We start from the raw sequence: 17,761 nt of genomic DNA, 5'->3' as shown, positions 1-17,761 counted from the left end.
GAGATCCTAAGTCTGAGCCTGAGATAAAACAAACTTTATTCCTCCCAGTTTCCAAATGCTACACACAGGAAATCCTGTGAATCCTTCTGTGATCTTGCCACGATCCTGGCACTGGAAGACCTACAGCAAAGTTCTGTCTTGTCACTTTTCTTGGCATTGCTGCTTGCATGGCTGTGAGCAATAGGGATGATGAAGACAACACTTAAAAGAAGTACAGCAAATTTGGGTCTGAAAGTTGTAAATTAAACAGGAAAAAGCCTGTAGCCAGAAGAAAGCATGCAAACTACCTATATTTTCTACTAGAAAGGGGTCTCATCACCACTGTCACTCACACAGAAAGGATAAGAAACCAAAAGTTGTGCTCTACAGCCCATACATTCCTTTCACACCAGGAACTGACAGACACAGGAGGCCCATCACTTAGTAGCTTACAAAAAATGTCACTACCAGCTACCCGAGCACAACAGCCTGCACTCAAGACAACAGGTGGGACAGTGTCAAGTCAATAATCTTGACATGGCTGGAAGGGTTTTGACCCACCTCAACTCACACCCTGACCCATTTCCTCTGTTCTGCTTTCTTCCTTCTAATTTTCATAAATAGCTGTAGGAAGAAGTGTGATACCAAGCTGTCTCATAGACCTGAAACAAAATCTTATTTGATTCCCTTTCCTTACCTATTCGTATGTAATGTTCCTAATTTGTTCCTTAAAAGAAGAGATAGTTATTGGTTAGGCAATAGTAGATACCAAAGATTGTAGTATTTGATAGGAGGGAGGATATTTTCAAATGGGTAAGGACTCAAAAATTTCCAAAGTTCCCATTATTTCCAAAACTGGTGACACCCTTGCATACTGAATTGCTATCTCAGGAGCAGAGTATTGATTTTCAGTGTAAGTCTTTTATGGTACAATATCTCTATCCATGTGCTCTGTTCAGGTGGATGGCCAAGGGCTGTGTGACAACACCAAGAAAGCAGTATTTTCTTCATAACAGAAACAACTGGAAATGAGAGAGACAGGATCAGATGGCAGGACATACTGTAGCTACAAGGAAAATAAGAGCAAACACAACACTTGGCAGTTTGGTGGAGGAGAAGGGATATGAAGAATAGCAGAAATGGAAAAGAGATATCCATATGGACAGCAGTGCTAGAACTTCAATGAAATCACATCTGTGCCTTTCTGGACTTTAAAGGTGAATTTAAGACACTGTCTCACACCGGGCTATTTCTGAAGACAAGAGCTTTGGCTGGGATTTACCTCATTAGACTCTAAACAAATCCATAACCAGACTGATTTTATCTCTTCCTAAGGCAGATGAGTAAAATAAGTGAACTACTCACAAGAAGCACTTCTTTTCCCTAGATGCAACAAAAGGAGCCTAAACAAACAGCTAAGATTTAGATGTTGGAATTTAAGAGACGCTAATACTTCAACAGATGTCTACTGGTCAAGGTGATCAAGAAAGGCAGCCAAAAGCAGCAACAGCTAACAGATGGTAAAGATAATAATAGGAAACTTTAGCAAGTTCAGAGGCAAGAGGGTGTAAAGACTTGAGTATAAAGTCTAATGAGGAACAGAGGAACAGAAGCAGCGCATCTAGATTTCTAAACAGATACCCATTCCTGAATGATGAAATTGCCCTAGGAAAGCAGGTTTGGGTAGAAGGACCAAAGCAGAGCTAGGAAAATCAATGTCTTTTTGAACTTTTATACTAGAAAGAACACCTTGTGCAGGATTTAGTCCAGTTTCTTGGTGAATTATGATGGATATGGGACTAATACTATGGGGCCTTCATGGAGTCCTGGATTGCCTAAAGGATTACACTTCAGTCTGATTCTTCTGAATCCATAAACTGTATTGGATAAAGTCAGCCCTGATGTTCATTGATCCTAAATACTGGTGGGTAATGCTTTGCTTTCACTGACTCCACAGGTAAAGTCAGGAACCTAGAAGCCTGAAGACATCCTCACCAGTAAAACAAAGCTTACAAAAAGACAGTGAGTGCCTTAGCCCTTTCTGTATCTTTTTTGATTTCCTGCCCCACTGAGCCCGAAGCAGGTAGCTTTCTTTGCTTTCCTTTCAGTGCCAAGTAAAATGCCATAGTACTGATCACTATGATAGGCAGAGCTGCACATGAATTTACCCCATAGACAGATAAGCAAATATTTTAGACACAGTTGTTCTCTGAAGAGTAACTATTTTCATCTACATGTTAATGTATGCTTTAACCTACATGTTTTTATACTCACTCTGCATGTCTATGTTTGTATGTTTAATCTACATGCTTTAATCTACATATTAATGTATGCAATAGTAATGTTTCCATTTAAGAGATGGGATTGTGCTTATTTTGCCTGTTAGTAAGACTGACAGTCCATTTTTTGTTAGATAAAACCAGGTGTTATAACTCTTGTATTCCACGGATACATAAAAGACCTCATTTAACTTACAAAAGTGTTTCGTATTCATCTTGACATATTCAGGGAACAACTCTAATTTATAGATTATTACAGATGAAAGGGACGATCATGTGCAGTCTGACCTCCTGACCAACATAAGTACAAAATTATTCTTGATAATACCAGTATCTCATCTATATCTTGTACAAAAGTTGCAGCATTTTTCCTGCTCTAGAGAGCCATCAGTCTTGATTTATGAGACACAATATTCCCACACCAGAACCAGGAAGTTGCTCAAGTGCTCAGTTACCATCACCCAATGTACTTGATCTCTAGAATGTATGCATTTATCTTCTGTTTGCAGTGTCATGTTTTAATATGAAACCTTTCCCTGGCTTCTAGGGCCCAGAGCAAGTGGCAAGGCTTGTGGATAATAAATGACTTGAATTGCTTTTTCCCTACTAAAGTAAAAAATGAATCCCCACAATGCTATTAGCTATTCCTTAGCCAAAAAAAGAACCCCATACAGACAAACAAATAAGAAATGAAATAACATGCTAGCTCAGCTACATCAGCTATGTTACACTTGTGTAATAAAGAGAGGGGGAAGGAAAGAATTCTCAAGATCAACCTCACCTTTTTCTGTTTTTTCCACAAACTCTAAACACTGCGGCAGCTGAAATGCTTTAGGAGAGTATCCAAACACAAGGTGATGCTGAAGCCTCAGACTAAGAAAAACTATGCATTTGTGTACCTCTAAACAGTAAGTACCTCAAGAAGTTCTCTACAAAACCCTGCTGGTAGCTATAGCAACAGAGTTCACTGTATTTTTACCAGAAAGCATTTTTTAAAGCTACTGAAGAAAGTACATTTTTCAGCCATTATTTCCCTATCTAACTTCCAGGCCTTTTGACGCAATCCTGATCTTCATTCAGCTTCCACCCTTCTGCTGCCACTTAGCATGCATGGCATGCGAGTTGCTGGGGTGACTCCCAAATTCAGGGAAGGAATTTTCGCTCTAAAACCCAGCCGGCTTCGATCTGTGCTGCTGAACTGTGGCTTTCATTTTGCCATGCCGGCACAAACACTTACATCTCTCAGGCAAATTGGGCATCTGAGAATTACACTTAAAAGCAATAACTGGTGTAAATCCCAAACCACTCGGATTTATGGGAAAAGAAATAATCTCTAAGAACCCTAAACTGTTAGATCTGGAGAAATATTTGCTGTGTGAGAAATCTGGTCTTGCTGCATTTACTTACTAGCAAGAGCTGTAAAGCAACAACATTTCAACACTGCTTGGGATATGAAAGCTTTAGAGAGCCACTGTACTTAGCTCATAAATTACACCTTTCCATGGCACAGATTTCTGTATATGTTTGGCATCATACAGTACAATAGCCATGTTTGACATTTACCTGTTGAAAGGGATTTTCCAACCCCCTGTGGAAATATCTATGTGAGTCCAGATGATAGAGCTGCTGCTTTCCTGCATTAATATCAACCACCTGAGCAGAAGACTGCTGTGGGCTTAACCCCTCTCTGGTGCTCCTATCTGCATTGAACCCTAGCTTTGACTCTCAGGTCCAAGAGATAAGTGTTCTAGCTCTTATGAGCTGCATGGAACAGATAAAATATTGGAAGCATGATATAGGTCTTTAGTCTTGATACAGACCTTCCACTTCTGAAGTCTGTGGAAGAGTGTTTGTCAGAACAAATGGCAAAGCATATCTGCTCTTGCACCCCTTCTCACTGACAACAGACCACTTTTTGCTTTTCCACACCACTGCATTAGTGTGATGTAGTGATTCATTTATTCACATGTAGCAGCTTGTCTAATTTGACGATGACTTCACTAACTATCAAGAGTTCACCAAAACCCACACAAAAATCCGTCACAGCATGCAATTAGATTTCTTCTAAAAGCTTTGCTTTGGAAGAGTTCTTATAAAAGGTGGTCCATTACTTTTATAAAGCATTCAGTTATATCCACAGAAATGACACCGGATAGCCATGAGACCACTGTTTTACCTGGTTTTGCATACCTCACAGGTGAAGTCCCTGTAAGGTTGAATGCATTAGAAGACAAAAAAAATGTTAAAACCTATAATAAAGGTTTTAGCATTGGGACTTTTGATGTCCCCCTTAAGCTAGAACAAAGGTATCTGCAATTCAATGTAACAGAAATACTAACTTTCTGTCACACATTGCTGTGATGTTATCACTAATATTATTCAACATTCCAATAGATTAAAGAATTATGATACCTGGAAAATATTCACAAGTTGTCATCTTGTTCCTAATAACATCCTAGAGGCAAAAAGATTTCTCTTCCCCACATACCAATGTAAACAGTGTCAGCTTTATGAATCCTGCTTGTGAATTACATCAGGAGGGCTCAGTTTCATTGGCAACAATTCAAGAACAGGAAAGTCAGGACGGTGAAATGGCTTCAAAGGAACATGAGTTATTGGAAAGATCATGCAAGTGCAGGCTAAGTATTCAACCTTAACACATTTCAGTTTCATCACATTCCAAATAGCAGGAATCAATTATTTTTTTGTAGCAGCAAATGTCTGGTATCTCAGAGCCTGACTCCATCCTGATGTGCAGCTGCAGCTCTATGTACTTGTGTTACTCAAAAAGACAAATCAAAACCAACACCAAAACAAACCCAAGGCCCTGTGGAACTACAGAAGTGCAAAGCATGAATAAAGCTGCACAGACCCTGATGCTGAGGCTCACCCACCTTTCTGCAGAGGACAGGCTCTTGAAATAAATGTTACCAAAGCATTTAAATCCATTCAACAGTTAGTATAAGGCAACTCTTAATGAGAGACTTCCCTTCAACCACAGGTTATAAATAGGAGCATTGCCTTTGCCTAGTGTGAATCTCACAGCGAAGGGAGCATTCCTAGTGGAAATGCAAAGATTTATTCTAGGACTGGATTTTGTTATCCCATTTCTCATCTCAGGAAAAGAATGAGAGGAGGCAAAAGTGGTTTTCCCATCACATGGCTCTCAGCCACATTAAGACCTACCTTATTTGTGAGTTCTGTCCCATGCAGAGGAATGCATTTCTGCAGGCTACAGCCCTGCAAGAAAACAGGCAGGGACTGGCAGGATGTGGGCAGAACTTGGGATCTACTCTACCCCTCCCAGGGACCAAAGTAGCCTCACAGCCACCACAAATGCAGAAGAGAAGGACAGTAACGAAGGGCTATCCCTGCTGCGGTGCCTCCCATGATTACTGCTTGGGCAGCGTCTGCCTTCACCTCCTGCCTGGCCCAGGGCAGCACACAGGAACTTCTTAACATCCCTTTTATCTGCAGACAGACACACCAATCTCTGTGCTGGTCCCAGTATCAGGAATACACCAGTATTTACAGATACCCATTTAATTCAATTTGCTATCTGGCAATCAGAGGTCAGTGGCTTTTACGCTGTGACTTGAATTATTTCCTGGTGCCATCGCTAGAAAGGCTATTGCCACCTGCTTTTGCTATAGAGAGCAGCCTGAGTGCATTAGTTTTCCGTTACTTGTCATGTACATATTTTAAAAACAGATTTTTCACCATTTTAAACATACATATTTTGACAATTATTGAAAGCAATTTACAAGTCCTGCATTTTTAGTACTTCAAGTGTTCCTACTGAACTCATCACATCATTGGAAGCCATCGCAGAGATTTTGGGTTTAAAATATCACACCCTGAATGATGTGAATCAGAAGTGACCGCAGCCTTTGTTATCTCTGCTGATTTAGTAACACAGCCTGCAGAAAGATCAACGTTCAAACAATCCCAGTGGTATCTCAGCACACCTCTTAGTGGATTAAAGCACTCCATATTTTTTTATTGGGATGACAGAATCTGCCCCTAAATAAAGACACCATGGTAGGAACCTCAATAAATTGGGAGTCATTTTCCACTTAAGCCTGTGTAACAATAAACATGCTGCTGAAGCCTTAAATCATAGAATCATAGAATAGTTAGAGTTGGAAAGGACCTTAAGATCACTAAACCATGTCACCCAAGGCTCTGCCCAGCCTGGCCTTGAATACTGCCAGGGATGGAGCATTCACAACTTCCCTGATAATCATGGCTAGTGACAAAGCCCTTCTTAGACCTCATGGATTTGTTCCCAGAAAACACTAAACCTACAGGAAGGATTGCATTCATTTTCCTATCTCTATTTCACACTCTGTTCAGACATTGTTTAAACCATATCCTAAAGAATTGATTTTTAGTTCAAGAAAGCATCAACGTGAACAAGGTCAGAGGCTTTTCCCAAAGACAGACAACGATGGAACCTGGAAAAGACATCTATATCTGAAGTATAGAGTTGGATATAAAGTAATCCCTGAGTTCCCATTCATTCAGAAAATCTAGTTATTTTCATTCTACTAACTTTCCTTGTTAAAAGTTTGGGATCTCACAGTCTGCAACATAGAAATGGGCACTGAGAGATGCAAGCTGCTGGTTTTATACATGGCATCAAAGGAAGCAGGATTCATTAAGATGCATTTTCAAATGCATCTTAAAATATTCACTTCAGTGGCACCATTGATGGAAGATTTAAGTGTTTCAAATGTCAGGCTACTTTTTTTATGTAATAACATATGGGTACCCTATTTCTTCTTTCTCCTAGAAAACGATAGCACAACCCATTCAAAATCTGCCCCCAGTATCTAATACTTGACAACCTCCTTTTGCAAATAATAGCCTTTAATTCCCATTCTTACCACTTTTGTTGTGGCACATAACCGAGTGATTTTGTACCCCAGGGGATGAAATCCATAGCCTTTTGTGATTCAGTTTGACATCTTCAAGAAGGCCATAAGCTTGTCTTTTTATGATAAATCATGAGCTAGAAAGGACCATCTCCAGTAAAATACAAGACTGCACAATTCTTAGGACTGAAGGACAGTGCTGTTTCGATGTGAATCAAGTGGTTTTTAAAAGGACAAAACAAGCCCAATAATCACCCATACATGTAGGAAGAAAGCTCTGCCCTTGGCAGTAGGCAATGCACTTGAAACTACGAGAGAAGCATTAACTGCTGAGAAATGACTCTATAAAACCCAGTAAGACAATATGGATCTAGTGTAAAACCTGTGGGACCCTCCTGGTCACTCCTTTACTGCTCAGGAGTCTGAGTGCTGCTCTTGGCATTGTCACATTCCCAAGCAATCTAAGAACCTATGGAGCAGTTGTTTTCAGGAAGAAAGGTGAGTTAGTCAGTGAATAAACCCAGGCAGATGGCTGGACAAATAGGGGTAGGTTGGACAAATCCATTTCCCAAATCTTCTATTAGCTTGCTTTAGTCTCCTGAATTGTAACTGTGTGGACCCTTGCCTCAGATCTTGTTTCAGTCATGGTCCCTGTTACAGCACCTGGGGGATTATTTGCAGGGAGCAGTTTAAAGTCAGGCTCTGCCCTATAGAGATACCCATGGTTTACCTGCAGTAGTTCCTCCAAGGTTCTCCATCCTGAGTGAGCCTTTGAAAGCGTTAAAATAAAATGACCCCTCATCTGATCTTCGGGGTGCCACCATCCCCGCAAGTCTTTCATCGAGATATGTCTCCCAGCAATATTCTGTTTATGAACTGAGTTAGAAACTGGTCCTGGAGGGATTAGAAAAGGGTTATAACCAGGCTCTTCACCCATCACCTGGTGTTTAAAATGCCAGTTTTTAAGTCAGGGTCTTGGACACGGAAGGTTTTGCATCAGTTTACTGCAACAGAGTGGGAATTACAGTCAGTCCAGCAGTCCAAGTGTTGTACCAAAAGGAAAACTTTCCTCTCCCATATTATCTGTGCTGTGACAGGAGCAAAGGGTGCCCTGTTTACCAGGCAAGATCCTTGTGCTGAAAGGGTTTACAATCTAACAGAGAGGATTTCACAAATCCCCTGAGTACACAGCCATAGAAGATTTTAAAGGAGTTAATAGCCTCCTCACACTTCCCATTCTTCTGAAGAGTAGCGAAGGAGAACAACTCTCCTATCAGCTTCACAGCCATCCAATACAGCATCATGTCATAGAATAGAAAAGGGATTATCACTTATCATCTGAGCAGGCAAACATGTTAGCTAAACAAGAAGAGCTGGTAATGAGGCAGAAAAGTTGTATGCACAATGGCATGGTTCCTCCCACCCAGGCATGGATCAGGAGTATGCGTAATAATGTAATTTAATTGAGAGGCTACATAGATAATCCATGCTCTGCAGAGCCTCGTAAAGAAAAACCAGAATTTATAAACATTATCCCATTGATAACAGGAATAGTGAAATTATCACTTAAGTGTCTGTTTCACAGGAAGTTGTCACCATGTTCTGGGAATTATTTTTGCTGAATGGTTTAAATGCAAGAGAAACACTGTCTTCATGTCAGTATTGTCTTAAATTGGCTACAAGGGGTAACTAAATCAACACAAAGGATAGTATTCCCCAAAGCCAGTGTAATCCATCCTCTTGCATGGGCCCTGGAGAAGAGCATTCTTAAGATACTGTGCCTTCCAACAGTCTGATACTTCCTATATCATCCATACATAGAACATAGAACCATAGAACAGTTAGGGCTGGAAAGGACCTTAAGATCATCTAGTTCCAAACCCCCTGCCATAGGCAGGGACACCTCACACCAAACCATATCACCCAAGGCTTCATCCAACCTGGCCTTGAACACTGCCAGGGATGGAGCATTCACAGCTTCTTTGGGCAACCTATTCCAGTGCCTCACCACCCTAACAGGAAAGAATTTCCTCCTTATATCCAATCTAAACTTCCCCTGTTTAAGTTTTAACCCATTACCCCTTGTCCTGTCACTGCAGTCCCTAATGAAGAGTCCCTCCCCAGCATCCCTATAGGCCCCCTTCAGATACTGGAAGCTGCTCTGAGGTCTCCACGCAGCCTTCTCTTCTCCAGGCTGAACAGCCACAACTTTCTCAGCCTGTCTCCATACAGGAGGTGCTCCAGCCCCTGATCATCCTCGTGGCCTCCTCTGGACTTGTTCCAACAGTTCCATGTCCTTTTTATGTTGAGGACACCAGAACTGCACACAATACTCCAGGTAAATGATGGAGCGCTTAGGTACATGACATCACTGTCTCACTGCATATGTCCTGAAAGATCCTAGATCTGATACCTGGAATAAAATTGGCACATTGGCCTGCTGCAACTATTGCAGACCCTCCCATTCACTCTAATCACTAGTTTTAATCAATACAGAACTTTTCTGCAGTGCTAATTTATTGAGAGATATGCCACTGACTCTTGGTCAACAGCCATGATCCCCCCCAGCAATCCTGTGGGGACTGCAGTCTTCATAGTTAACTCTACTGAGTGATGCTCTGAGGACTTATTGATATTATGGTGATTCATCTGACCAAATACAGAGATTTACAGTGTGTTTGTATCTGAATAAACCACCTACCAGCCCTTTACAATCCATAGAGAGGAACAGACTCTTGTTGGCATGCAGCTAAGGGGATAAACAGCAGTGGTTAACATAAAATTGTTCCTCCTTATTTTTGGTGGTTTGCTTGGGGTTCTATTTCTTATGAATCTCGAAGACCTACAAAGCTGCCAGGAACTCCTCCAACTTGGGATACAGACTTCCCAAAACTCATTGTACCTACAAGCTCCCTCTGTGGCTTCCTTGTCTGGCTAGGACCTACCTTATGGGTTATTACCTTCAAAACTTATCTCTTTTTGAGACAGACAGGGAGCATGGAAATGACAAGAAATGGAAGTAAGGGTAAATAGTTTTAGGCTGTATATCATAGCAGTGGAATCTGGGATAAGGGTACTTTATATTCTTCATTTGTTTTGCTGTGTGCTATCAGTCTTAGCTCAGCAACTGCTGAAGGGAAGACAATTCCTCTTTATACACAGCTTGATCAGATGATGCCCTGGAAAGCAACATTTCTCCAACTTCTTCCCTGTGTCAAAACATCTAAAATTAGTACTTAATGTTATAGCCCACTCATAAATGCCACAGACCTCCTGGGGTCATGGCCCATAATCTGGGAACAGCTACTAAGGCATGTTAAGGGAAAAAGGATGTTAAGGGAAGAAAACATGACAATAGAGATACCTACTGAAAAGGAAACAAAAAGTCAAAGGCAGCAATAAAAAAAGCTGAACAGGGAATTAAAAAGGAGAAAAAGAAACTACTCAGAAATACACAAATAACTTGACTGAAAAAAAAAAAAACAAAACCAAAAACAGAACAGAAAATGCACTCAGTAATAAACCCAGGCGATGGCAAAGAAAGAAGCAAAAATAAACCCAGGTGTAAACTGTTTTAATTCCAGAAATCAATCATAAAAGCAGTTACCTGCATATAATCAAGAAAAGCCTCCAGAAAAAAACATAAAAAACACTCTTAGAAATACTCTAGAGGTGGTACCATAATTAAACAGCAAAACAGGATGGGGGAAATTGCCTTGAAACAACTCAAGCACAAGATGGCTTATGAAATGTCAGACTTGAACAAAGGTTGTCAACCCATCTGTTAGGAGTGAGTAATTCTCTCCTGCCTTAGCCCAGCCCAGAGCAGTCAGGCAGTTTTATTACCTGTGCTAAAGTATTGTCCTTTGCAACACAAATGATTGTTTTGCTTTGTTCCTGCTGCAGGAATGTGAGTCTCTGGTCATGCAGAGCTACATCATGAGGTCTCACATTCAGACTGAGAGTATTGTGGGCTGTGATACAACAGATCATTGAAATGAAGCAGATTTGAGCTTTGGCAGTGCTCACACAGGAGCAGATGAATTTCAGGTGCTACAGAAGGGCTGCGCCTTGCTGCCTCCTAGCAGGTAATGAATTAATTTACCAGTGAGGAGTTAAAACCACTGGGCCTGACCACCCTGCTTAGATCAAGTGAATGGGATTTGCTGAAGATGTTTAGGTATATTTTGCACCCTTTTCTTATCAAGTACTACAATGGTGTGAAAACCACGCATTCCTTTGCATTTCAATCTCTCATTCACAGGTGGAAGAACTGACTGTGCACAGATTCAGTGACTTGCTGATGGCTGTGCAGCACATCTGCCAGAGAACATCCTCTGTCCATAGCCCCTGACTACAGTCCAGTGGGCTTCTTAACTGCAACGTTAAGGCAAAATCCTTGACTTCACCTGTAATTTATTGACCCCTGATGAAGCCTGATGGGACTTCCACTGAAAGGGAATCACAAAACATTCTGCAGCAATTGGAATAAGCCATAAGGAAAACACCAGTAAAATGAAGTGCATGATGGAAGAAAATAACAGGGTGAGTTTCTGTCCAAATATGGCTTGATAGTTTCTTAATATGTTCATTTTCCTGCTCTTTTCCTATTCTACCTACATTTGCTACAGGGATTTCAAAATATATCCCCAGTTTCTCAGTTTCAGTTCAGTGATTTCTATAGATGATTTCTCCCTCTTTCCTCAATCTCAAAACTTGAGCTCTCATGTTGCAAAACTTCTTTGTAACAGTTGGTAGTGCTCAATACAAAGTGATTCATCAGGGTATCTCACTTTACTGTGGAGAAAAATGGTTCTACCACTGAATTGGATAACAGGTTGCAGGGATGCTGAGTGCAAGTGCTTTGACATGGGTACCAGCTGTTGCTTCATTTCTAAGAACTGCAGTGGTAATCAAGACAGCCCATGCAGATTATCTGTAACTTTTATCTGCTGATGAAATTGGAATTACTGAAGTTCTGTTGTACAAATGTAGTTAGTTTTAGACTAAATGTGAAGCCAACAGAAATCCCTCCTGGTGCCCTCAGCAATAAAATTTCCAGCTCAAAGAAAATCTTTGCAATTGATATGCAGAGTAATTCTTCTTACAGCAATCAATATAAACCTGGTTTCTCTGGAAAGAAATACCTGGATGCTGCCAATAGGCACATAATTCAACATGGCTAAGCAAACAGCACTGCAGAAATTGCACTTGGATAATAAGCAATTAAGCCACAACTGAGTGCTGGCTAAGCTTAGATCAAAGAGCATGAGTCCAAACCAGTTGAAAACTACCAATGGTTTAAACATCCCCTCAAATGCCATGTGAAATATGTAATTTTTGCCATTTTTTATTAAAAACACTGAAGAATCAACATTTAGGAAGTAACAATAATCAAATCGACTGTTTAAACTGAACTCAAGGGATTCTCCTATTTTTCAAAGAATCAAAGATTAATTTCTAAGGAACTGAATCAGTGCAAAGTAAATAGATTCTGATAAGCTGAGGAAGGATCATTTACATCTACTGCATAGCAGATAAGCTCTGTGATAGCAGTATCCCCTGAGCAAAGGAAATCCAGACAACTGCATAATCATGACTGACAGTACTTGCAAAATATGACCCATAACTCAATTTCATTCATGCCTAATGAATTGCCAAGGCTAGCACAGGTTGGAGAAGCTTTCTGACACAGGTTTTCAATGTTTTTGGCCAGCTCTACAGCCATGTATACCCTGGTGTGGGATTTGTGACTCCTCAGTGCGCTCTCAGGATGGGCTGCTGCTTATTTCTATAGCACGAGAGCTTGTGAGCAAGTGCCAGGGCTCACAGTGTCCTCTCTTTAGTGTTAAATTGTCTCCATGCTGGTGAAGAAACACTGTTGAAGTCTTTTAAGAGTTTTTATATGGTTTTATAGGAAGAAGCCTTTTAAAGTCAAAATACTCCCAGAAATCTCAGGCTCTTGTTTGTCACTACACAAAGATACCAGGTATTTGCTATGAAAACCCCAATGTAATGAAGAATAGCAACTCAGCCTGCTTTCATTCTTCCAAAGCACAAAAAATCCTTGGGTTTAGCTTGTTTCTAGCAGCAAAAGGAAACAAAAGCTACCTCACTACTTGCATCACCTGTGATATGAAATGAATTTTCCACTACCGTAACATACCTGTTGCATATCAATAATGTTTGATTGGGGGGGTTGTTAGTTTTTGTCCCCACTCCAAATTAAATCTCTAATCTATACCACAGTTCCTGGCAGATGATGTACCCACCATCTCTCCTGCTACTGCCAATCTTGAACCCATCTTCCTCAAGGCAATAATACTGTGTCCATACTTGTTCCTTGTTGGATGGAGCAAGGATATCTGATTATATCCTATTAAGTATCTGATGGATATTTAATCTTCATAGACCTTTTGGTAATGCTCAAAAATAAAAATTATTAGCCCTCGCGCCCCTCCCATCCTCATATTCAGACTAGGAATGAATGAGCAAATGTGGGTGTTTAGCCTGGAGAAGAGAAGGCTCAGGGGTACACTGCTGCTCTCTACAGCTGCCTGAAAGGAGGTTGTAGTGAGATGGGGTCGGTCTTTTCTCCCAAGTAGCAAGTGATAGGACAAGAGGAAACAGCCTCAAGTTGTACCTGGGGAAAGATTGGGCATTAGAGAAATTTCTTCCCTGGAGAGTGGTCAGGCATTGGAACAGGCTGCCCAAGGCAGTGGTGGAGTCATCATCTCTGGAGGTATTTGAAAAGCAGGTGGATGTGGTGCTTAGGGACATGGTTTAGTGGTGGGCACTGTTAGAGAAACAGCTGGACTCCATGATCTTAAAACTCTTTTTAAACCTAAATGGTTCTCTGATTCTGTACTTCCCAAAAATTGGATCCAGCCAGTCTCTCCTTGCAACTCAAACTCTGGAAATGTTACCTATCACTATAGCATATATTACTCAATTAAGAAGAAATCAGAATGTTTTCAACTAATAAAAACATTTATTTTTTTTCTTTTAAGATCTCAAGGTCACAACTGATGTAAATTCTCCTTCTAATATTATCTCTCATTCACAAGTGGAAGAACTGACTGTGCACAGGTTCAGTGACTTGCTAAAGGCTGTGCAGCACATCTGCCAGAGAACATCCTCTGTCCATAGCCACTGACTATAGCCCAATGAGGTTTTTAGCTGTAATGTTAAGAAAAAATGCTTAACTTCACTTGTAATTTACTGACCCTTGGTGATGGGACTTCCATTGAAGGGGATCACAAAACCTTCAGCAGAAACTCGAACAAGCCATCAGGAAAACACCAGTAAAATAAAGAGTATGGTGGAGTAAAATAACAGGATGAGTTTGTGTCCAAGTAAGACCTGATAGTTTCCTGTCCTACTTACATGTGCTACAAGGATTTCAAAATATGTCCCAAATTCCTGTTACAGTTCAGTGATTTCTGTAGATGCTTTCTCCCCTTTTCCTCATTCCCAAAACTTGAGCTCCCATGTTCCAAAACTTCTTTGTAACAGCTGGTAGTGCTCAATACAGAGTGAACAGTATTCAATAAGGACCCAGCAACTTTAGACTCATTCCACTACAGAAAGACCTGCAGGAATGGCTCCTCTCTGAAGAGCTGGTTGTAAAGGCAGAAATGCACTGCCACATCTTCCTCACTAGGGAAAACAGCTGGAAAGGCTGGGAGGGGATATTTCAGTGTCATGGGGGACAAGTTTATCTAAGAAAGACTGGGGAATTTGGCATTGTCTGAAATACTGAAATAGCCCAATATCACCTGTATTATTCACAGATGGTGGTACATACAAATCATTGATACAATGCAAGGGTTTTGTTAAAGGTTTCACTCCTCACTATGAGAAAGAGTTTAAGAATAGTTTTTAGAAAGGAGGTATTGCCCCATCTAGCAGTGATTAATCAAAACAGGTTTTAGAAGGAAGGGTTGGGAATGACAAATTGAAATATTCTTTCAATCCAATGTAATTACTGAGTGAATCTCAGAAACCTATTTTCACAAGAAAGTTATCACGTGCTGGAAACAAAAGTGTTCTTTTATTCGTGTTCTTTTGAGTATCATAATCTCCAGAATCAAAAGCTAGCTCTGGCATGTAGCAATGATGTTTGCCCTAAAACTGCACGAAATGTCAGCAGAAGTAAGAAAAGACTTATATGTATGTACAGGTGCTTCAGACACACTCACCCACATGTTGTCTGGGTCTCTGAGCTCCGGAAAAGATTCCCACAGACCACAGGAACAAACTAATTCTTCCACCTCTAAATCCTCCTCCGTTGGGTCCCCACTGGGGACCTTGTTCTTCCACCATACTAACATGAGTCATATTCATGAGTCACACTGATGCTTCCCCCACAATAAGTCCTTCATCCGATATGCTATTCCAACCCATACCCTCTTCTCATTCATGGCATTGGTCTTACTCATATTTGAAAGAATAGTATTTACATCAGTAAAACAAGAAAGATTTGGCCCCAGGCTTATCCCAGAAGAGAGTGGTACCATTATCTGCTCTTTTGGAAGTCAGAAGACCTGGTTTCTTCCCTTTGCTTTCCAGTGTGTCGAGGACTGCCCTGGAATGATTTTACACAAAAGCAGATGATAGTCATCACTAGGCAGGCTGCCAGTTTCTAAGTTCAGAATGGGACTTCTAAATTCTCCAAGCCTCAGTTTCACCAGAAAGGACCCCAAAACAGCTCTTTGCCTCTTCTTAGAAGCAACAGCAACACAACACATGTACTGAAAATAACAATACACACTCAGAACTTTCTTTGTAATAATATTCCACAAACAAACACTTCTCTGATGCAAATTCTAATATGTGTACTTGATATGTCTTACTAGAAGTTACTTCAGAGCACTGTCACATCTGCGTACAGAGAGCATAGCCATTGTATAGAATCATAGAATAGAATCATAGAACAGTTAGGGTTGGAAAGGACCTTAAGATCACCCAGTTCCAACCCCCCTGCCATGGGCAGGGACACCTCCCACAAAACCATGTCACCCAAGGCTCTGTCCAACCTGGCCTTGAACTCCACCAGAAGCATCACACTGGAAAATATGCATGATGGTAGGACTGAAACTTCAGTAAAAAGTACTAAATGCTTACTCTTAAAAAAAAAAAAAAACAAACCTTTTGAAGCAAAATACACCTTACAATCACCTGCCCAACCTATTTGAGAAACTGCTCCTACTATTTTATCAGTGGGTATTTATTCTTCAGTGTTTACACAAACTCCCCCGAATCAGATGTCTAAACAGGCATCCATCAAAGAAAAAGGGGAGAGATTCAGGCACTCATCTAGAGTGATCCTACGTGCAAATTAAGCACACAGCTACACCAATAGATTTTGCAGGTGTGTTTTCCTGAGAATGGCTCCATCAGTGTCCACACTGCACAGATGGGCTGTGTTATTTTAAGGTCTTAATCAAAATCAGTGCAAACAGGCAGAGCACTGCATGCATGCTAATGCCTGTGGAACATCAGCTGGGAAGCAGTCAGTACACTTGCTTTAAGAACATCAGATATGTAAAAAACACAGAAGTGAAGGAACTGCTGAATTGGGCAGCTTAGAGGAAGATACAGGCTATAGCTATAAAGTGGTGCACAGTACATTCGTGATGCATATGAAATGAAGGAAACATCCTGCTAACATCCATGGTGGTCCTGCATCCCGATAGTGTCACACAGAGTACAAGAAGGTGTTAAGTCATCAAAATCCCAATCAGAACCAGCCCTGAAAACAGTAATTATAATGTAGACATCTGTAAACCTCTTGTCAGCTCTGAACTTTTACAATGGCTTTCCTCAGTGAAGGCATTATGCATTCCTCAGTCGCTGCTTCATCATCCGCAGTGAAGGCACTTTGCATCTGCTAATCACAACTCGAGGGCTGAACCTGACCTGATTCAGATGACACCTAGCCAAATATGTGGTCTGAAAACTTGTTTGCTAAGGGAAAACCAAGTAAATGCAGATTAAGAATAATGTAATACAGTTCGTGCTGGGTTCTCTTTGTAGGGCAGATCCTGTTCCTGCATGTCTACATACTTAAAAAGAAAACACTCTTCTTCTGAACTTGAGCTGCCTCTCTGCACAGCTGAGACATGGAAAGGACAAAACAAAGGCGGTGCTCAGAGTCACAGTGCCCCCAGAACGTCCTCTTACCTGCACGAACACAGCGCTACCCAAATGGTAGCTGGTGCCTGGGTCCTGAGCCGCGCTCAGCGCGCAGCCGAGGTGTCAACGCGGAGTTGTCAGCCCAGACGGGACGAGCTCCGGAGATGGGCGTGCAGGGACAGGAGCACGGGCACAGACACACGCAGACACCCCCTGCGCGCACAGGTTCTCAAGAAGACTTGCTGGTGACAGGGCGGGAATGGACAAAACGCAGCATCTTCTGTTCACCCGTCCCCGTCGGGGTGGGGGAAAACAGAGGGAGAAAGAGAAAAAGAGAGGAGACGAGGAGGAGAGGGGGAGACGGGGAGAGAGAGAGAACAGAGGAAAGAAAGGAGAAAGGAAAGAAAGGAGAAAAGAAAGAAAGGAGAAAAGAAAGAAAGGAGAAAAGAAAGAAAGGAGAAAAGAAAGAAAGGAGAAAAGAAAAAAGGA

At 41.2% G+C, this 17,761-nt stretch overlaps 1 protein-coding gene and 1 long non-coding RNA gene across 7 annotated transcripts in view; one reads left to right on the top strand and one right to left on the bottom strand.

The window, feature by feature from the left end:
- The window catches only part of COL22A1 (collagen type XXII alpha 1 chain), a 220,934-nt gene extending 203,389 nt beyond the window's left edge, over nucleotides 1-17,545 (bottom strand). Inside the window, exons 1-2 of one of the 5 annotated variants that reach the window (XM_057429783.1) lie at nucleotides 5,445-5,681; nucleotides 5,153-5,317 (exon numbers count right to left, since the gene is read on the bottom strand). The gene's annotated coding sequence lies outside the window, so the exon portion shown is untranslated. Of the gene's footprint in view, nucleotides 1-5,152; nucleotides 5,318-5,444; nucleotides 5,682-17,320 lie in introns of those variants that run through there. The other 4 variants (XM_057429787.1, XM_057429782.1, XM_057429784.1 and 1 more) reach the window with 4 other exon arrangements.
- Nucleotides 11,155-14,280, top strand: LOC130610144 (uncharacterized). 2 transcript variants are annotated; one of them, XR_008974968.1, is made up of 3 exons: nucleotides 11,155-11,315; nucleotides 11,400-11,680; nucleotides 14,146-14,280. It is a non-coding gene; the product is annotated as an uncharacterized LOC130610144 (long non-coding RNA). The 2 variants fall into 2 exon arrangements; XR_008974969.1 differs by having other exon boundaries at nucleotides 14,203-14,265.
- Nucleotides 17,546-17,761: the final 216 nt, after the last annotated feature.

This window comes from Pezoporus wallicus, unplaced genomic scaffold (genome assembly GCF_028554395.1).
Source record: "Pezoporus wallicus isolate ANWC-B61680 ecotype Strahan unplaced genomic scaffold, APGP_CSIRO_Pwel_v1 contig_7545, whole genome shotgun sequence".
NCBI classification, from domain to species: domain Eukaryota; kingdom Metazoa; phylum Chordata; class Aves; order Psittaciformes; family Psittacidae; genus Pezoporus; species Pezoporus wallicus.
This window is presented reverse-complemented; position numbering and strand designations above follow the sequence as displayed.